General features: G+C 29.5%; 1 protein-coding gene and 1 long non-coding RNA gene across 3 annotated transcripts in view; one reads left to right on the forward strand and one right to left on the reverse strand.

The window, feature by feature from the left end:
- The window catches only part of LOC126739895 (synaptogenesis protein syg-2), a 478,733-nt gene that overhangs the window by 302,385 nt on the left and 153,969 nt on the right, over positions 1-22,379 (reverse strand). The gene's annotated exons all lie outside the window — the stretch shown is intronic.
- Positions 16,577-17,586, forward strand: LOC126739898 (uncharacterized). Its single transcript, XR_007661726.1, has 3 exons — positions 16,577-17,131; positions 17,197-17,298; positions 17,352-17,586. It is a non-coding gene; the product is annotated as an uncharacterized LOC126739898 (long non-coding RNA).

Consider the following 22,379-nt stretch of genomic DNA (forward strand, 5'->3'; position numbering starts at 1 on the left):
TAGAATAATCGTTTTTTAAGTTCATATAAAAAACTAAAAAGTAGAAAACGGGTGAAAACTTTATTTTACGGTCCTGTACGTGCTTTTTCGGCGCTATACCTCTACATACATACACGCAAAGCGAAATACATAGATTAAAACAAAACTAGTACACAATAATAATGGTAGAGCGCTAAAATGACGGCAAATTTCCAGAGTTATGACGCCATATTGTTTAATCACCCGTAGTTGATACATTGCGCCCTGGTTCGAGATGTGTGTTCGCTAATGTCCTGTTTTGATAAACACTCCCAACCACCCTCAGCTCAGCATCGCTGGCCGGAGTAACTACATCATATTGAACTGGGGGTGGGTCGCTAATATCCGGTGGGCTCATGATTGAATATCCGAGTGGGTCATATTTTGTTCAAGAGTGTAATGAAGGTCCGAGATTAATCATTATGGCTTAAGGGTGCTGCTTTCACTGCTTTGGTTATTAATCAGAGTCAATTTAGGTTTAAAAAATTATTTAACACTATGGCACTTAGTGGAGCTAAAACAATATCATATTCTTTTGTTGAAAATATTACGACTTAACCAAATTCTTTTAATCTGAAAATTTATAATCGCCGCCCAAGCAACATATCCTGTAATATTATCGGTAAATATATGTTTATTTATTGACTTTTTAGTAAATGTTTGGGTTTGATATATTTATTAACCCTATATAGTCAAGGTATGTTTTGTTCTCACGACTATAAATAAATTTAATATTTAGCATAGGGTAAATTATAACGTTAAGTTCATATTTTATTGGTAACATTATTTATACAGATCGTGTTATCGTGAGCTACGAATTACCCAAAATAATGGCAACACCGTTTGGTTGCGGCTTGCAGGCGGCGGAATTTTTCGTTTTTATTTTTTGACCCGGGAGTCAGCAGACCTCACTTTGCTGTGTTACTGCACATTGCAATAATAATTTTTGAGCGTTATTTTCGTGTTTTTTTCACTATGGCTGTTTATACCCCTTCCGAAAGAGTTCAACTAATTAAATGGTTTTATGGAGGCAATTCGGTACTACAATGTAGTGATTTGTTTTGAGAATAGACCGATTCCTTGTGCAAAAACGGTTTTAAATATGGTTACAAATTTTGAGACATCTTTTTGTCTTCAAGATTGTAAAAAATGCCACACAAAACGTCAAGAACCACCTGTTGAAGTGGTCCAGGATATAGAACGGCGGGAAGAAATGGTTTGCAGTACCCTAGAACTTGATTCGATACGGTCCAAGAATAGAAGTGTTGAAGAGGAACTGGGAATGAGCAATAAAACTGTTGCTCGTATCTGGAAAAAATATGGGTACAAATGTTTCAAGTATTCAAAAACTCAGGAAATATTTCCTGAAGAGCAGTGGAGAAGAATGGAATTTTATGAAACCATGATGGAAAAAGCAAATGAAAACGAATATTTTATAAAAAATATTTTGTTTTCTGATGAATCTTCTTTTCCATTACATAGCAAACACAATCCTTCCATTGTTCGTTATTGGTCTCAGGAAAACGAGCACAGAAGTTTTTAGTTTCGTACCCAGTATCCTCAGAAATTGAATGTTTGAGCAGGTATTTTGGGCGACAATGTTATAGGGCCATTTTTTATTGATGGCTCTTTAAACGCCCAAAAGTACCTTGAGTTGCTGCAAAACCAAGTTCTTCAAATCCTACCTGATGTAGACCTGGGATCGGTTTATTTTCAGCAAGATGGCTGTCTTACTCATAACGCGGCTAGGGTAAAAAAATTTTTAACAATACTTTTCCTAACCGCCTTATTAGTGGGACTGGCGATATTAAATCGCCTCCTAGATCTCCAGATTTGTCTCCAAATGACTTTTATCTGTGTGGTTACCTTAAGCAGAACATTTACAAGCATGAATTTAGTAAGCCAACAAATTTAGAGGAGTTGCGAAATAAAATTGTCGAAGGTGCCAATTCCATTTTACCTGAAACTCTTTTGGAGGTGCTAAATAGCTTTTACGATAGGTTATGTTTTTGTTTAGCGAAAGAAGGCGGTTTATTTGAGCCTTTTATTTAAAAACTTATATGTTGTTAAGTTTGTTTATTAGAGTTTTATTTCTGATTTTTTATTATATTTTTATCAGAGTTGATATTTTATTTTTTATTAGAATAACGCTTTAATTTTTATTATGCAAAACAATTTGATTACAATTCTATGCGGGTTTTACACATTGTCATGTCTGTAAAACCCGCATTAGAATAAATATTTTAAAAATGCCTGGATTTTGGCGTAATATTTTGGGACATTTTGTCGCCAAACGATGCAGCTCCTACGAAAGTCAGATGTTTACTAATCCAGTCCTCGGGCCGGCCGGAGCGGTGCTCTGTCGCAGGCACTCGTACACGCGCGATGTTGTAAAATTTCGCCTCTATGCGGTTTCCTATAAGTAACGAACGAAAACACGATCTGTATATATTAATTTAACTTAAGTATTTCTTGCACTTAAGGTTTCTTTATTGTTACATTTTTTATTACTTTTACTTAATACTTAAACTTGACAACCTACATTTTCTTCTTGACCTGCCTTTGTTTTCCATTATCTATTTTTACTTCCTTCATAACATACCTCTCCCATATTAATTCGTATAGGAAAATATGCAAACAATATACTCTACTTGTGCAAGAGAAATACAAAGACCTTCTTCCTTTCTTCTTTTGCCTTCCTTTTGCGCCTTAATGAGTAAGTCGATACATTTACAATTTGTTAATTTTGATATACATTCTATTTTTACGATTTAAAATCATTTATGATTATAATTTTGTATGATCTTTCTATAGACGAAAGGGATTGGATTAGGGGATGATGGGGTAAGCGGGATTAGACTATAAAATGGCATCCATCAAGAACCAGTATATTTATTCATTTGTAATATATACGTCCATGATATACTATTCTGTTTAAATAAAGGACAAAATTTTGGCATTTAAAAAAACTGACATAAGATTTACATATATACTTTGTACCCCTTGTACCCTACTTTTGAACGACAAAATTACGGGACAGAATCATTTTATTTTTAACAATATTAACTCTACTTAACTCTCCATCGCCTACCACGAATACCATTGCTACAGACGCAGCGCCATCCAATAACCAACTATAGAACTCCGCACCATCAGAATATAAAAATTTGCAACTAACTTAACTTCACTCACTGTTTTATTGTAGATGTCACAATGTGTGTTAATTATAAATTTTTTAATTTAAAATTTTTCATTTTAACTTTGTATACAATTAGAGTTCGTTTACGTGTATGTATGTGTATCGTCCTATTTTTGGTAAGGGAAAACCTTATTTTTTATTGTAATTTTATTTTAAATTAATAATTTTTTAAGGTCTGATGATGCGCTAACTGGGTGAAACATATGTAACCGTTATTTAAATTATATAGATGCTGTAGATTTTGAGAGTTTTTCGTTCCTGCTTTTGATATTATACCAGCACCTTAGAGAGAAAATGGATGACTTTTTTAATTTATATGATGCCAATCAGGCTACTCTCATCCATATGTACCGAAAAAACCTTATTTCAAGGAAGAATTACCTATTGAAAATATGGTTTTTACAACAGTGCTTGCTGTTCAACCTTACCCCTACGTTTGCGAAAATAAAATGCAAAAACAACTCCAGTTCAGCGCAAGTTGCAGTCAAAGAAACAACGAAGATTTGGCTTAAGGAGGAAGTTGAGGATCACTACAAGAAGCTAAGTAGAATTAATATTAAACTTAAATATGTCTTTTTTACTTTAAATAGTCTTTTTCATATTATTGAGTTCTCATCTTTAGATAGGAATTTTCGCGATGGTGTGGAGAGTTTCGGTAATAAGACTTTTAGTAGACTTTGTAATAAATTACGTAACCTAAAATTTAAACAAAGAGAACAGGAAGTTGGAGTTAGTTTAACGAATTATAACTTGCCTAGCTACACCAATCACGATTTTCATAATAGGTTTCTTAACCTTACTAATGTACTATTTTCCCCTTTAGAATTGAATTTACTAAACAGAAATTTGAAATTTAATTTCCATAAACAGATAAGCACAGAGGATAAAGAAACCCTTGCAATAGAAGCTGAAAACATCTTACAATCAACAGACATATCAGATAAAAATGTTCTAAGAGCAAAGATTATAACACTATTGCATACTAATTTTTCCAATAATCCCAATAACTCTTCGTGGAAAACTTTAAGTTCTATTAAAAGAAAAATTAAGACTAACGATGTAATTTTTACAAAGGCAGACAAGGGTTCGTGTTTGGTTGCTATGAACAGGGCACATTATGTTGATAAAGTCAATGATTTTTTGAATTCGGGTGACTTCGAACCTTTAAACAGGAATCTCCAACATCCCTATTTTTTGAAAAAATGAAAAAAACCTTAGACCATTGTCTCACTACAGTAGAATTCTTTAAATGTTCAAAATCAATGTTATATCCAATGAACCCAAGGACTCCTTTGCTTTATGGACTTCCAAAGGTCCATAAACCTAACATACCAATAAGACCGGTCGTGTCGTTGGTAGGATCACCATGCTACAAGTTATCAGCATGGCTAAATAATTTTTTGAGGGAGGTTACTCAGTTCAGGGCTCCTTGTTCGGTGTTAAACTCAGTAAAAATTTGTAAATCAATTGAAAATATACAAGTTCCCCCTTCGGCGCAATTAATTTCACTAGATGTCAAAAACTTATTCCCGAGTATACCACCGAATGATTGTTTGTTGCTGGTGGTTAAACTATTAAGGGGTAAACTTCCAACACTGGTCATTGAACACTTACTATCACTCCTTTCAATCGTCTTACAACAGGACTTTTTTCAATTTAATTATGGTTTTTTCAGACAGAAAGAGGACTGGCCATGGGTTCTTGTCTCTCGCCGTTTCTAAGTGAGGTATTTATGTGCAACTTAGCGAGCACAATAACATCTAGCGAATTTTCCAATTATCTGGTATTTTATAAGAGATACGTACATGATATTTGTATACTTTGGAACGGGGGGGACGAGAAGCTCAGAGAATTTCTAATCTTTGTGAATGGCCTCCACCCTACAAATTTGCTAGCTTTAATTCTCTGTTTTATAGATTATTCAACATCCCACTTTCCAGGGACGCCTTTAATAAAGAACTTAATAATATCAAACAAATTGCCTTAAACAATTCTTTTCTGTTAAAATATATTCATAAATTATAGAATAAATTTGTTAATAAATACAAGCTTTCATTCAATTTTATTTAAACAAATATTAAAGCTAATATTACCTACAGATTTTTGACATATTTTGGTACAATCTTTGATATCTTGAGCCGTTTTTTCCAAAAATATAATGTAATTACCTCATTTAAAACTAGTAACACACTTAAAAGTCATATTGTTAAGGTTAAGGATAAGGTAGACCCGCTCACTTCATCGGGGATATATGAAATTAAATGTGTTGAATGCCCCGCAGTGTATATTGGACAATCTGGCAGGAAAGTAGCAACGCGTATTAAAGAACGTAAATCCCAGTTTGATAAACATGTTAACACCGATATTGTAGTGAGCAAGTCAGCTTTTGCCAACCACTTATTAGTAAATAGACATACTTTCCCGCCCGAAGAAAATATCAGAATTCTACATAAATGTGATAAAGGTATAAAGCTCGATCTCTTAGAGACGATGGAGATTAATAAAGCCATAAAAAGTCCCGATACCATCGTTATTGGATACTACAACTATACAACTCCGCACCATCAGAATATAAAAATTTGCAACTAACTTAACTTCCCTCTAGTAAATTAATGTGTTTTATTGTAGATATCACAATTTGTATTAAATATAAATTTTTTAATCTTTGTACCTATTTGGAATGTATTGTTTGTATACAATTAGAGTTCGTTTACGTGTATGTATGTGTATCGTCCTATTTTTGGTAAGGGAAAACCTTATTTTTTATTGTAATTTTATTTTAAATTAATAATTTTTTAAGGTCTGATGATGCCCTAACCGGGTGAAACATATGTAACCGCTATTTAAATTATATAGATGCTGTAGATTTTGGGAGTTTTTCGTTCCTGCTTTTGATATTATACCAGCACCTTAGAGAGAAAATGAATGCCTTTTTTAATTTAAAAATTTAATGTTCTGTTGATGGTTAGTATATTTGTTTAAAAGCTTATTCTTTAGATAGTATATACACTATACAATACTTAAACGTTAAACTTTTATGAAATATAGATAATAATATTTAAAGAATACCCAAATAATATAACCTAATAACTTAAGATTTAACTCTCAAACTTTCTAATAAAATTTTGATATATTTTATGGTTTAACTTTAATAAGGCGGTTATGAAGTGAAAAGTCACTTATAAATATTGATTAACTAAACAAAAAAAAAGATATTTAATTAAAATGAAAAATTACCCTTTTTTTCTAAGTAATTACATTTTTATTTCCCAAAAACAACCTAAAAAACCCTAAACGGACTTACCCGATAATTTTATTTTCAAGTGCCGTATTTCCATAAGACATAAAGCACGCTCCATTATCCTTTATATGATATTAGGTTTGCAAAATTTTGCGAAACATTAAACCGTTGTTATGGCTTACAATTTTGGAATGGCGAAACGGTTCAGTTTTAAATTTATATGGAAAAAACTCATAAATATTTTAATATAAGATTTCTTAAATAACTTTTAATGTTATATTACATGTCAAGCATGAAGAGCTGCAATTACATTAGTGATAAGTAGGTTAAATATTATTTTCGGTCATGTATAAAAAATATATTTGTGAATTATGAATAACATTCGCTTTCTAGGTGTAACCAAGTACATAATATCCATGGTTTTCACGAACGATTTTAACGACTTCTTTATTCAGATATTCTTTTTTTTTTTAAATCGATATAATAACGAATAATAATAATAATTCCTTTATCTCTGTCGAAGGATCATCGACATGGCCATTTTGGCGTATCGTAAATCCTCGGGCACTAATCCACTGTTCTACCTGGAACCAAAGCCACTACCCTAATTAAATATTGCCGCATATCCTGACAAGTAAATAAATATCCTAATAGCTAATATTCCACTATGATATTACATTATAAAATTTATTATCATCTTAAGAATATTACCATAATAAAAAATCTTCGTACATTTTCTAGCAGCTCTTAGAGCTTCTAAGAAACCTATAACTGCAGCTATTATTACAACAATATCCTGGATACTTTAGCATCTTCCAATAAGTATTGAGTTTCAATGAATCGTCCTTGTAAGTCGCATCGGTCAAAACTTATTTAAATTTAAACATTACATTGGTGCATAATTTAATTAAACATGACTTTCAATTTCTTATTTTTGTAATTAATAAATAATTTAGCTAAAAAGTTGAAATTGTCTAGAATCATGCTTTTAACTGCACATTGACCCAGAAGTTTTGTACTTGTAGGTCTCATCAGTTAGAGGTTATTTGAATTTAAATATCACAAAGATGCATAATTAAATTGTACAGGATTGTCATTCGTTTATCTTTTAAAATAAATACTTAATGTAGTTATACAGAGGCATAGGCATTGTTGTGCCTATTTACGTTAAAAGTTTCGTACTTCTTATTTAAATTTAAACAGTAAATCTAATTGGTCACAATGTTCAATTATTTTTTTTAACTAATAATAAATGTAGGCCTATTTACCCTCCTATCAGTCAAAAGGTAATTGAACTAAAACTTCACAATAATGTATAATTCAATTGTATATGATTTTTCAATTATTTATTTTTGATTAAATCAATAATTTGTCTTAAAATTTGACATTTTTTGGAATGATGCCATAAGGTACTATCTATTTACCTTAAAAATTTTTGTAAATCTTATTAGTCTAAAATAAGTTGAACTTAAACTTCTCAAGGATGCATAGTTTAATTATAAAAGATTTTCAATTCTTTATTTTTTTAATAAATAAATTATTTAGCTAAAAACAGTAGCCATACGGTACTGCCTTACCCTAAAAGTTTCATGCTTATAGGTTTGATCGGTCCTCAGCTAATTGAAATTAAGCTTCACAATGATGCACAAACTAATTGTACATGATTTTTAATTATTTAGTTTATTAATAAATCAATAATTTAGTTATAAAAATTTAGATTTTTTTGGTGCCATAAGATAGTGTCTATTTACTTGAAAAAGTTCGTGTTTGTAGGTTTCATCAGTAAATTAGTCGAACTTAAACTTCACAAGGATACATAATTTTTAATTATTTAGTTTTTTAATAAATAAATAATTTAATGAAAAAATTGAGATTTTCTTGAATGATGCCATAATGTACTGTCTATTTACCATGAAAGTTTTATGCTTGTAGGTCTCCTCAGTTTACAATTAATTGAACTTAAACTTTGCAATGCTGCATAACTTAATTGAAAGTGATTTTTTTAAATAAATAAATAATTTGAGTAAAAATTTGAAATTGCCTAAAATTGTGCGCTAAGGTACCGTCTATTTACCCTAAAAGTTTCGTGCTTGTAGGTCTGTTTAGTCAAACGTTATTTGAATTTTATTATCACATTAACGGACAATTTAATTGACCATGATTTTTACTTAATAAATTTTTTTAATTAATAAATAATTGGAATAGAAGGTTGACATTTTTTAAAACAATGACATAAAGTATTGTTTATTTATCTTGAAAGTTTTGTACTTTTAGGTTTTATCGGTTTAAAGTTAATTAAAAGTAAACTGCACAAAAATGCATAATTCAATTGTACATGATTTAAATTTTTTAATTTCTCAGTAAATAAATAATTTAAGTAGAAAATTAAAATTTTATACAACGATGCTATGAAATACTGCCTACTTACTCTGAAAGTTTCATATTTCTAGGTCTCATCAGTTCAAAGCCAGTTGGAATTTAAACTTAACAATGATGCAAAATTTAATTTTACATGATTTTCAATTTTTTTATTATTAAATAATTTAACTTAAATAAAATTTTAACTAAAAGTTAAAATTTTCTAGAATGATGCCTAAAGAAAGTGCCTATTTACCTTGAAAGTTTCGTATTTCCGAGTCTTATCAGTCCAAAATTATTTGAACATAAATTTCACAATGATGCATAATTCAATTGTAAATGACTAATATTTTTTTATCTTTTTTAATGCATGATGCATAATTTAATTGTAGGCGACTCTTAATTATTTATTCTTTTAATAAATAAATAAAAGTCTATAAAGTTAAAATTTTCTGGAATGATGCGGTAAGGTACTGCCTTTATATCCTAAAATTTTTATGCATGTAGGTCTTATCAGTTCAAAGCTTGCTGAAATTAAACCTCGCAATGAGCGCATAATTTAATTGTTAATGATTTTGAATTTTTAAATTTTTTTAACTAATAATTAATTTACTTGTGTACTATAGATACCGTAACATTATAGTGCCCAATTACAGCTTCCTCTCCAATATAACTTTCTATAAGTTTCAACAACCTGTACGAATTTTTTTCTATGATTTAGCTAAGCCAGTCTAATGCTTTTCCTTTTAATGCGGCTGATAGACTTGCAACTAACGTAATGTTTGTAAAGGTACAGCAGTTATCTGGATAGTAAGAACAGTAACTCCAGTAGGCTAGTTGAAGTGTTTAGTTCTGTTTTATTTTCTGGTATTTAAACCTCCTGAAGAAAAGGTTGATCCCTCTTCTGAAGTCGAAGGAACACTATTGTTGATTTTAGTCGACATTTTCTTAAAGTAAATAAAACAAGATTAGATATGAAATACACGATTATATTGTAAAAACCAAAACTACTTATTAATTATAAAAAATACACGTACAAGATTTGTTATTTCAAGGAAACATTAAAGTGAGACGCACAGTGGAACCCCTATATTGAGATATCCGGACGTTGTTATATTTTATATAATATATAGATATACTGTGGTGATTTCACCAAAAACGAGTTTTTATTTATCAATATACTATTTATTTTTTTGCTAATCAATAAATATTTAAAAAAAATTGTGGTAAATTAATCGTTATAATATACAAATCTAATTCCTATAACTTAACTAAACATAGATCTGATCTAAGGAAAAATAGACAATATTGTTTTACAAGTTAGCATTAGAGTTTACAGTACATACATTGTATTTGATTCATACATTGGTGTTTTTGTATTCATCAAATGTATTCGTTTGATGTGAATATTTTAAATATTATTATATTAGTCATGGATAAATAAAGGAATAATAAGAATAGGAAACTATAATATATAGTAATTACTAAGTTATTTCGTGTGTTTTATAATTAATTTTACTTTTTTTAGGATACTTACATAACTCTTAATTGCAACTTGCAGCAAGTTTCCTATTTTGGTTTCGTTTTCTTATTTCAATTGCTTCAATTACTGCGGAAATAATAGAAAATTGGAATTTAGGAAAACTATAATTTACTTAATTAACTTGTTATATAACTCAAAGCTTAAACTCATGGGTTTTAATAAAATTTTAGAAAGAACTAACTAACAATAAAAACAAAAATAAGTTACCTACATATATATATAAAAATAGTAAGAGTTTTCCCTCAACCTACATTGGCTGTCAACTAAAATATATTAATGGTTTTCTTTAAAGCTATAAGAATAATATATTATTATATAAAATATTTAATTGGGGGTATATCGCCAAAAAAGAAAATTTAACACTCTACATAAATAATTAATTTCTATCGTTTAGACACAATCTATTGTAAAGAAGAAAGAATAAGTATTTACACATCACACGTTTTTCTTCTTTGCAAGGTAAAGAAATTGATTACTTATTTAGAGTCCTAAATAGATTTTCTTATGGCGAAAAACCCAATTTAAATGAAACAGCCACAAAAATAACGATTTTATTGTTTAAAAATTTTATTGGCAATAGGATCAATATTTTTCGTGTGGATCTTTTGAAATGATCCTTGAATCTTGATGAATGAATGGAGAGATCTGTGGAATTTTTCACAATTTATATTTTCTTTGTTGATCATCTCAACTCATTGATCATCTCAGAAAAGGAGAGTTTTGTCGAGAATACCTTATTATCCATATGAACTATCCTAAATAAAAAAAGTACTCAGTATAATATAAAAATAATTATTAACAAAGGTTTACCAACAAAAAACACTTAATCTGACTCCACACAGTAATATTTAATTTAATTTAAGGTTATTTAAAACCTCCAATTTTGAAAGCATTAAAACTCTAGTTAGCATATATACTGAGATTTTGTTTATTTTATGGCACCCTTAATAGCGGTTTGTAGCAGATAAATGTAACATTTTCATAATTACTATACTACAGCAATTATATAGATATTATATAGAGCGAATCCTCTGGAATCTTAAATTTTCTAGCTTCCAAGACTTTGACCTGTGTATTTTTTAGAATTTTTACATAGTTTATTGCGGTTAATATTATATTTCTGATAAATAAAGCGGTTTGTAAATGTTAAAAGCTTAGTAATCAATGAGCAAGATTTGATACTTATGTGACAAAAATATTGACTGATAATAAAATTTAATTTACATTTTTTTTTATATTTTATTATTTATTAAGAAGCACACTTAAAAAATATCAAGATTCGTAATAGCTTACACCAAGTTAAATGGTAAAAAAATATGTGTTGATTATATATTAAGCCGTTCACTGTGCGGCGCACTTATCAATCACTTAAAAAAGCAACAAAAACAAATGCACTGAATTTAAGCTGAATTTTCTCTTACAGTTTCTGAATTAGTATTGTTCTGAATGAATTTGAATGTTTCGTATATGACTTGTTTTAATTTGTAACACCAGAAATAAACAGAATACTTAAAAACGGAACAACAGGTAATAAAAATGCTCAAAAGAATAACAAACAACCATTTAGCTTAACAGCGTAGGGTATTTACACTAAATTGTTTTAATTGCTCGATTGGCGAAACCAAAACGTATATGCAAATTAATTGGTCGTATTCATAGGGAGATACTACGACAATCGGCTTTTTGTGCAATTACTAAAACTATGAAAAAAATTTTAGAACTGTCACTGTAATTCTGTGAAAAAGAAAATAATAATAAATATATTATAAATAATGAATTTTCGGAAGGTTCCTTCTGCAGCTAACCGCGTTGAATGTAGGCCATTCAATTCACTAAAAAAATACCAGGCACCATAAAATTGAATAACACACTCGTGTATCGTTGAGTCGTTTAAAATACGAACGTGGTGCCGCATGTTTCTAAATGCAGGTGAATTCGACACAATATAAAATTTATGTCGGTCGCTTTGAAAGTGAATTTATCATTTCCAGATACTCGACTCTCTCTCTAGCCTATATAGGCAGACAACGAACCCTAAATTTTAGAATGCATTTATTTCACTATAAATTGCAGTCATGCGACCGGTTTGCAGGATCGTATTGCTCGTACAGGGTGATACTTTTTGAACATCACCCATTCCTATTGAAAATAAATAATCATTTATTAATGTTTTCGTTTTCTTATTGGCCAGCCTTTTTAATAGTAATTTTACATTATTTTTTGTATCAAGATATTAAATTGATATAAAAGCACAATAATGTTTAAAATAACATAACAACTGCAGAAAATTGAATAGAAAAATCAAATTTAGGTGCGTGTTTATAGACCGCGCGCTATTTTTTGTGTCACATCCGATTGCATGTCGTCGATCTCGCGTGTCGAATAAACACGCGTTTTATTAAAAACGCCATATTTTGTGGGTACGGCTCGAAATAAAACTTCAAATGGCGATATTAATAAAGTTGCTTTAAGCTCTCTTAAACCTTAACCATTATATTATTATGAAGGTCTCATTTACCCAAATAAATTATTAAATTAAACAAATTGCATTTAAAATAATAAAGTTATTTATGTCGGTGAATAACACATCAAGTAGCACGTATTTGTTTTGTGTTCCGAAGTTTTGCGGCCGTAAAACTGGATTATAATAAAAGTTTTTGATATCTTCAATCTTGTGAAAATCATCTCTATAAAAGAGATATAAAGTTACAGTGCTTAATGTGACCGTTATCGTGAAAATGACGAAAAATTTACTTATATTTGATGCAGCCAAAAGAGGACCATTTAAGACCATGAATTCCATTCAACTATTCATAGTCTGCTGTGAAAATAGTAATATCAATCCCGTTTTCCCCTGTAATATCTATAGAAAAAAAGGTATATAAGCAATGCTCACAACTAATATCTTCAAATGTGAAAGTTATGGAACTTAAGGAAAGATCATTGTGCTAAATGCAAAAAATTCATAACATATAAGCTTCTGAAGGGAACTATTGATGAAAAATCGATTATTATAATAAGCAAGACGGAGATTAAATTCCAAGCAACACACGATATTTAAATAGGCGTTAATTTTTGATTTACACTATGTGTATATTATTGGTTAAGCTTCAGTGTGATATACGTTGAAGAATTTAATATTATGTCTATGTTATTCACGTTTAACAAGAAGGTTGATTACATGATAATAATATACAAGTATTATTTCATCAAAAGTTAAGCGTTTAAGTATGGTATATTGTTTATTATTTAAAGACGTTTACAAAATGCATTTATTAAACAAATATCCTCACCATCAACAAAACGTTGAATATTTTGTTATAGGAAACCAGCATAACACCTTTATTTTAATCGTTAAAAAATTGTTTATATGGAACTTTAATAAAGATATCTACTTAAGCTTAAATTATGGTATATTATGCCAGGTGTCCAGGAACTCTACCGACAAAATTTATAGGGTGATTCTCCAACAAAAACTTATATTTTTTTTAAATAAATGTATATTCTAAACGTTTTATTTCGAATATATAAGGCGTTAAAACTTTTAGAATTTTAACATAATTTTTACCGGTGGCGTCCATAAGGAGTTTATCTATTTAAAAAAAAGTACACCATTGCATTTTTCTAAAATAATTTTTTCTTTTTAAACCATTATTTAGTTTTGATCAAATTCGTTTAATTTGGGATAATTATTTTGTTTTATATACATATGTGATGATACATATGTTACATATGTGATATCGGAGTTATTTCATCAAATATTTGAGACGCAGTAATCTAGATTAAAAACTGGATATATAAATCCCGTATCAATTTTTTTATATGCCGAAATTTTTTCCCTTTACGTATATTTTATAGTTTTTAAATATACCTTCACCATATATCGTTGATACCGATAGTTTTAATTTAAAAACTATGTTTTTGAACCTAGATAATGCAAATTTTTCTCCTAAGCAATTATTTTCTGCAAAAAAAAAACGTTTTTCATTAAACCTACTCTTACCCCCCACCCACCCCATACAACTTATCAGTAAGAAATTCTTTTTAAAAATCATTATTTTCCAAAATAATATGAAGACCACAGGCAAAGAAGGCGCTATGTCAATTTTTAAGGAAATTGAGTTATCAGTGCCATCTATTTGAAAAATTTCAAAAGTTTAACCAAAGTACATAGATTTCAACTTTTCAATTTTCAATTTTTCTGTTAGACTGTGGTTTAACCCTATCCTATCGTTCAGGCTATAAATGCGCTCAGTCAGGAGTAATTTTAATTTTTAATATTGACGAACAGCCTTAAAAGGCGCCATGTCAGTGCGGTGCTGGGTAAGAAGGCGCTTAGTCAGACTAAACCTTTGCTTTTTTGTTATTTATTTGCATTTCGTAGTAAATTATGGCTAAGTTTGTTTATTTCAACACGTGGTGCTTGATTAAAAATAATAATTATGTCAGAATCTGAAAGTAGTGATGTAGTAGTGCCTGCCTTGAATTTTTTAACTAAAAAAAGGAAACGGTATGGAAAATTAAGTGATCAACTTAAGAAGCCATGTTATTGGCAAAGATTTTTGCAAGTGCTTTGAAAATGTGTCCGAAGTAGAAAGGTTACAGATAATTAGGCGGTTTAACGAATTAAATTCGGATGATGAGCAAAATATCTACTTATGCGGCTTAATCACAGTAATACGAATAAAACAGAGAAGGCCTCGTAAAACAGAAGAAGCTGCTGTACTTCACGATGCCTCTTGTCATTATAGAATAAGATTCTCTGCCAATGGAAGTATACAAGAAAAGCCGGTGTGTCAAAAAGCTATTCTGGCGATGCATGGCATTGAAAGAAAAAAACTGGAAGTACTTCAAAGGTCCTTAAAACAAAAAGGTGAGGCTCCACGTGACCGCCGGGGCAAACACTTGAATCGTCCTCATAAGATGATCCTGATCATATTAACTCTTTTAAAGGGCGTAAGACGCACTAAAGCCTAAGAAAAACCACCAAAGTTTATTTGCCTGAAGACTTGAACTTTAAAAAGATGTTTAAAATGTTTGAAGAAAAGTTTCCCCTAAGTTTAAAAGTTTCATATGAAACATATCGAACTATATTTAGTTCAGAATTTAATATAGCTTTCGGCTTTCCAAGGTCAGACACCTGCAGTGAGTGTGATACACATTTGGCAAAAATAAAAGGATTGGAAGCTAGTAAACAAAGCATAGAAGACAAAATATCTGTAAAATATAAACAAATAGAGAGAGACATAAAAAACTTGAAATGCGAAACAAGTTACACAAATTAAAAGCAGAAGTATTTTACCAGAGGAAACGAAATGCAAAAAAAAAACAACCAGAAGAGCATTTCTACAGAAGCTATCTGCTTAGATTACGCAAAAAATCTGCCAGTTCCTAATATAACAACGAATGATGTTTATTACAAAAGACAACTTTCCATTTATTCATTCAACATTCATGTTTTATCCACATCCCAATCAGTGTTTTACATGACTCCAGAAGTTACTGGAAATAAAGGTAGTGACTCCGTTAGCTCTCTACTCCATCATTTTTTATTTAACTTTCTTAGTGAATATGTTCGACATTTGAAGATTTTTTGTGACTCATGTGGAGGCCAAAATAAAAATTACACTTTAATTCGTGCTCTTCATTACATAGTAGATACTGAAAAGAAACTAGATTCAGTTCACTTTCAATCAGAGGCCATAGTTATATGGAATGTGACAAAGATTTTGGTCTCATTAACCAAAAAATACGTGCAGAATTACCCACGGACTGGTATGATCACTTCAAATCTGCTAGGGCAAGGCCTATGCCCTTTGAAGTTGTTGAAGCCAAACAAGATCTTTTTAGAAACTGGACGTCCTTTTTGAAGCCCAGATATAGAAGAAAATGTCCTTTTTCAACAAGACCGATAAGAGAACTGAAGATTATGTGAGAACATCCCCAATTAATCTACTTCAGAAACAGCTACAATGGAATGTGGGAATCAAGCCCCATAACAGACAGAAAATTTCGACCTAATAAATTGCTTAAAGCTGGAGAATTTAATCTTCCCGATTTGTTATTTGATGGTGAGTTTAGTGTATGACAAATTTTTAAATAGTTTTACTATTATAGAGAATTTAAAATTTTAGGTCCATTACCATTGAGTCATGCAAAGTGGAAAGATTTACAAGATCTTAAAAACTTTTGCGGACCCGAGGCTCAGCAATACCGTTGATTGAATATTTGGGAAGATACGCAACCTTATGGGCTAAAGCGTGACCGCAAATATGCGTGAAAAATAGATGGCGATTCTCTCCAGTATGCGCGAAAATAATTTCGTCCGTCGCTTCTCATTAGTAATCGGCCGATCATCCCTGAGTCGTGTGAGAGAGTTTTTGCACAGGTTCGTGTTTGCCGTATTGCAATTTGTTAGTTCTTAAAATTTTTTCTTGGATATCATAATCACAAATAGATAGACATATGTAAATGTGTTTAGTTTGTGAGACAATGGCTCCTTTAGGCAAAATTAATAAGTGTGCGTATCGTGGGTGCAATAATGTAAGAAAATGTAAAAACAATGTTCTCAGTTTTTTCAAATTTCCGATTTTAAAACCAGTGTTACTTAACTAGTGGATAGAAAATATAGGCAATGCGGAAACATATGTTATGGATGAAAATTTATTAAAAAACAAAGTGGTTTGCGAGAAACATTTTGACAAAATATACATTGCAGTAAGTAATAAGCGAAAGAGACTTTTAAAATCAGCTGTACCAATTTCATGGAAAGGTATTATTTTTTATATTTTACTGTTTCCTTCCAAATTAGTGTTATAAATTTACTCTAAATTATAGAACTGGCCTCTAGAAACACAATTTCTTTGCCTGATACCTCATGTAACGCTCAAAGCCTTGAGAGTTTAGATGCAAAAGTTTCATCAATAAATTGGGAAAATGGTAAGTAAAGAATATTATAATATTACTTAAACTTGACACTTTATTTTTTATAGGCAGATTTTTTTAACTGTTGTATTAAAAGTACATAAGTGGGTATACTTTTAATGCTCATTCTTGTGCTCACATTACTGAAAATATTCCTATTTGCCCTTTTGCATATTTTTAAACCCTTTTACAAGTTGATGACAAACCTTACCTATTACGACAATAAGTATTATAATATTATTATAACTATAATTATTATTATATATTACTTACATATAGACAGGATAATTCTTTTAATGCACAAATGTAAATGGACGATAGATCTCATTATTTTAGGATAAAAAGTTTGTTTGTTTTTTAGCAAAATTTGGAAATGCCTATTTATTTTAAGAAAGCTTCACTTTTCAAAAAAAGTTCTACAGCAAACAAATATTTTAAATTTAACAGAATTCTCTTATTTACTTAAGCATAAAAATTTTCTTATTTACTTAAGCATAAACTCTCTAGAAGTTCTCCTCACTTTAAAAAGTCCTTAACGAAACTTCTTAAAAGCAACTATTTTTATAGCATTAGAATTTTTTGAAGATAGTTAGGAATAGGCCAATAGTATATAATTAGTTTTTAGTAAAGATGTAAAGGTTAGAATTTGTGATGTTACTCTAAAAAATTTTTAAGTCGTCTTGCTTTGAAATTGAAATTACATTTTGTGTTTATACTAGTATGTTGAACCCACTATTGTGTATTGTTTTTAAATTATGTGTTAGTATTATGTCGATTAATGTGCCTATTTTATATCATAGAAGTACCATGTCAACAAGTAGGTACCATGTATTTATGAATAAAGTAAGTTTTGAATTTTTTGAAATTCGAAAATGTATTTAAAAAAGAGAGAGGTATATAATATTTAATAGGGATGATTCCAACTACTCACTAGAAATTACCTCGTTGAAAAAGTAATTAAAAGGGTTATTCAAAACTGCAAGTGGCCAACATGGCGTCGACAAGAAGAAACAAAGTTGATTATGACTCTCTAAAGAAGGAACGTCGTATTTAAAAGTTAAAGATGTTAACTTGTAAATGAGAGAAATTGTTTACAACAATGTATAAATGATTTTATTTTATATTTTCAAATAACGCCAGAAAAAAATAAAAAATCCATTTTGCCAAATTTTACCTTTTTCCTGAATATTAGGAAGTATTTGGCATTTTTCCAATTTTTAGATTGCATTTATTCAATCATTGCATTTATATTGCGCAACTTTCGCCTAATTAAATCATTTACTGGTCATCCTTATTTTGGACATCCTGTATAATCGCGATGAGACCCTTCATACTGTAAAACAAAATATTTGTTTTTTTTTTCTTATTAACTTTTTCTAGTTTTAAGAATTAGTAATTTTAATAAAGTGTTTGACTGTATTGCAAATTAAAATGTGGCCAATTTTCTATATTTTATAGTGTTGTTACAACCTTATTCAAAACCTTTTAAACCTTATTTTGCGATTTTATTTTTATATTAATTTCAGTTAAAGGTATCTATTTTTCAATATTTTTGTCCAAAAAAAGTGTACTTCACAGATCTCACTACCCTACACAGTTTTTGAGATATTGGCTGGTTTCACAAACCCGTATTGTCAAAAATCACATTACGGTCTACTTTTTGCAAAACATTATTGACTCTAAAAAACTATAGTACCGTATATAGATAATAAATCTTTAATTATTTAATTTACTCTTTATATTTACGTGAAACCTACCTATATCATCACCTTTATTTAATACTTTTGTTAATTTTCTAATTAATAAATAAAAGCTTATTGAATTTTTGTTTTGTTTTTATTTATTTATTTTTGTCTCAAAAAAGGATTTTGGTAAGTAATTTATTATTTGTTAATAAAATTAAAGTTGTAAGAGATAGCACCTTCCAATACATTACTTGACCACCACATTTATCTAGTTATTTATGCGAGATCATCATCGCCCTTGTCTTAAAAAAATAACAAAACGGCCGGGCGCCCAAAGATTCCCGCGTCGTTAAACTGCAAATGGTCAATATAGCGCCGACAAAGAAAAACAAAGTTGATGATGGCTCTTTAAAGACAGAACGTCGTATTTTAAATTTAAAGGTGTCATCGTATAGGCGAGAAAAAGTGGTCACAATAATTTATTCATTTAATAAATACTTTTGTCATATATTTTGAAATAACGCCAGAAAAAAAATAAAATGATTTTGCCAAATTTAAGTTTTTTGCAAAATTTAGGAAGTATTTAGATTTTATTATAAAAGGACACTATATTGCTCAACTTTCCTCTAATTATACCACCTCTATTGACGTCCTGTATAACCGTGATGTGGGGTCTTTAAACAACATGTTTTTTTTTGTGTTACTAGGTATCTTTTTATAGTTTTAAGTATAGTTGTAACAACTGGTAATTAAGAATTTTCCTGTGTCGCTTGAAACTTAAAATCTGGCCTATTTTCTATTTCTATATATTTCTATTTCTATATCCCCACTCACAACCCCTTACTACGCTGCACAATTTTTCAGATATTGAATCACATGACAAAATGGGTTACTTTTTACAAAAAATTATTGATCAAGAAGTTATATTACCATCGGTATTAAGTCTTATGAATTATTTCAATTATTCTTTTTAATATTTACGTGAAACCTACTTATATCTTAAAATTTGTTCCACATATTTTTTGTATATTAGTTTTTAGTTAATTAAGTGCAACGGGCTTTTTATTTAAAAACTTGACCCTCTTGAATACAAAATGAAGGAAACATAATGTTTGTTGGAATTATAACTTGTATTAAACTTTGTTGGTAATTTTGTAAAAATAGCTTTTTATATATATTTTTGTATTAATTTTTGTCTCAAAAACATATTTTGGTAAGTAATTATTTGTTTATAAAATTTAACTTTTAAGAAATTTCAATATGCCTCCACCCTTAAGTATATCACTTATCACTTGACCACCACATAAATGACACCGTGTTGTATGTTCAAAAAAAATAATAAAAACATAGTTGGCAGCATCATCCTATATCTTAAAAAAATATCCAACACGACCGGGTAACCGGAGATTCCAGCGTCGTTGAAAACCTGACTCAAAGAAGCCAAAAGCCAAATCCACACAGCTAAAATAAATCGTTCCTAGATTTGACGCTTCGCGGCAGCACCACACGGTGCACGAAACTGAACGACAATCCGATAGTCGACCGGGTACACTTTTTAACACAGGATTGCATATCTTCCCAAATATTCAATCAACGGCAATACTTTGACAGTATTCCATTTTCAAGAAACCACCACAAAAATTAATTATTGCTACTATTAATAATTTTAGACTATTTAAGATTAATAAGATATTTTTTTAATGAAAAACTTAGGTTAAGAATCATAATGTTTTGTAATAAATCATAATGTGACAAAGTGCGTTTTTACCTTTTTTTCTGTAATGAGGTGTCTTTTTCTTCTTTTTGTAGAATTTATTTACCATTTGATTTAATTTACTAGATAAACATTAATAATAAACATGAAAGCTACATTTGTGTATCATTTATTTGGAATATTACTCACCCCAACGAACAAAAATAAAGGTTTCAATAATTTAAAACGGGTTTTCTCGAAATCCCGTTTTTTGACATAGCGCCTTCTTTGCCTGTGGTCTTCATATGTAAGAATAGCAGCTGGTTTCGTTTTTAACACCTAATCTAACAATAGAGTTTGTTCAGTTAAAATTGATATAAATATATATACATATGTGTATTAATACAAATATATAATTATATATGTTTTAATATACATATATTGTATGTCTAGGGTTGGTGTGAGGTAGGGTTTATGTTAATGAAAAACAATGTTTTTGCAGAAAATATATATTAAATATTTATTTAAATTTGATATAATTTTATAGATAAATATTTGGTATAAAAACCGCGTTATTAGATTGGATATTAAAGGCGAAAAACAGTGATTTTCTCAGAAAAACTTCTTCAAATATTTAAGGTTTTATTTCATTTTTAAACAGTTCCAAATTACATAAAATCGTATAAGTTTTTTTAAAAATTATAGATATTTAAGTAATTACACTTTCATTATCCATGCCAATAGGTTTTTGACCAAAATAATAAAAATTTTGAACCTAACAATAATTTCCGGCATTTTCTCTTAGTCACTTGTATAATATAAAAAAAATCCAATAAGATTAGACTAACAGTTTTTCGAGATATAGCCTTAATCCACGCTTAGTGCACCACCCTGGTTTAACTGAATAATTTAGTAGAGGTTAAAAAAAACATAATATAATTAATTAAATGTTTTAATACGATTAACCTTACCTGCATATTACAGCAATAATATTTAGTAAAAATAACTAAAATGGTCTGTTATTTTAACTAAATGATAGTGTAACGTAACGAAACTTTATATTTACAATCATTCGATTGGTTAAATAGATATTAATAAAAAAAGTTCTTTCATTAATCCAATTAAATTTGCTTTAGGAATAACTAACGTCCTTCGTTTAAAATAACATATAATTTCTTAAATACACAGAAACTAAAAACAGTTTTTTCAGTTGAAATAACAAGATGTCTAGACTGAGAACTATTCTAATAAAAAAAATAATAATAGTTAATGCTACTAATAATTTTTCTCAGTATGATTTTATTAAATAGAAAAAAAATAAATTACTAATAGCCATGAAAAGACTATTTATATCCTAATACGGTCCGATCTATATGGTTTTTAATTTTATGAGATTATCGTACCAAAATACATGCGGCAGTGAAGCATGCGTTCAATTTATGTTATAGTTAATAGAGCAAGATAACGAGCTCACCCTGACTTAACACGACACCTATTCATGTGAAATAATAATGTTTACATACAGCGGTTAAGACATCGCATGCTTGACACACCTACCATTAGATTTGTATATGTGATATAATTGAACCAGCATTTTGAGCATCTTCATCTTGTGCATGCGGAAAAATCATTCATGTATCAAAAATAAACAGGTAAACATAGATTAATATCAAAGGAAAATATTTGCTCGTATAAATTCCGTTTACATATACATACAA

This window comes from Anthonomus grandis, chromosome 8 (genome assembly GCF_022605725.1).
Source record: "Anthonomus grandis grandis chromosome 8, icAntGran1.3, whole genome shotgun sequence".
Taxonomy (NCBI): domain Eukaryota; kingdom Metazoa; phylum Arthropoda; class Insecta; order Coleoptera; family Curculionidae; genus Anthonomus; species Anthonomus grandis.